The 856-nt window shown below is 41.1% G+C and overlaps 1 protein-coding gene across 1 annotated transcript in view; it reads left to right on the top strand.

Annotated features, from left to right (window-relative positions):
- Window positions 1-603, top strand: part of LOC109465649 (gem-associated protein 8-like) — an 8119-nt gene extending 7516 nt beyond the window's left edge. The window contains exon 5 of the transcript XR_002139981.1: window positions 1-603. The gene's annotated coding sequence lies outside the window, so the exon portion shown is untranslated.
- The last annotated feature ends 253 nt before the right edge of the window (window positions 604-856 follow it).

Here is an 856-nt window from a genome sequence, read left to right as displayed (position 1 = left end):
TAGCCAACCCAAACTGTGGCCAACCATCCCTCTCAAACTGTAGCAACCCAAACTGTGGCCAACCATCCCTCTCAAACTGTAGCAACCCAAACTGTGGCCAACCATCCCTTTTAAACAGTAGCAACCCAAACTGTGGCTTGAGCGATTCCTCTTATTAATTGTAAAGTCAAACTTGCCTTGGATTGTAATCTGCTACTTTCTGAAAACTTATAATGTGCCCGTTTTATACAGTCCTGCAACAATATAGGTCACTGAGAAGGAACAATGACAGTATTAATGTGGCCAGACTTTCTTGATGAAATCCCAGGAAAACATCAACAGTCAAAGACTCGGACAATACAAGAGGAGATATGTGACTTGATGGGCTTGTATTGTCCCAGTTGATATGCCCAATTTTTTTAGAAATTTGTGCTTGTCAATGTTGAATAATTTTCAGCTTTTGATATGTCAGTACATATAGTTCAAAATTGAAGATAACAGCCATGATTAGAAATTATATGTAGGATAGTGTTTTAATTTACTTTCTCTGATTATCTTGACTGTCTTTTTATTCACGCCACTGAATAAACAAACCATGTTCTACTTGTCAGATTGCTGCGCATCTCCATTTTAGCCTCCATAGCATGCCAAAAACTGGGGGGTTTGGGGGTCTTCAGGAGCTTTTATGTGCTATTTTCTGATTGCATATAGACAACATAGCCGGCCTGGTTGAATTACCCCCGTTAGAACTGGGCTAATCAGAAAACAGCTGAAGACCACCAAACCCCCAGTTCTATAACTTAGCCTGCTACAGAGGTCTGTACTAGGGCTGTATACCGGTTCTGTGTACCTGTACCATACGGCGCACTACCGCAAA

The sequence above is a fragment of the Branchiostoma belcheri genome, unplaced genomic scaffold, assembly GCF_001625305.1.
Source record: "Branchiostoma belcheri isolate BF01 breed outbred unplaced genomic scaffold, Haploidv18h27 scaffold155, whole genome shotgun sequence".
Classification (NCBI taxonomy): domain Eukaryota; kingdom Metazoa; phylum Chordata; class Leptocardii; order Amphioxiformes; family Branchiostomatidae; genus Branchiostoma; species Branchiostoma belcheri.
This window is presented reverse-complemented; position numbering and strand designations above follow the sequence as displayed.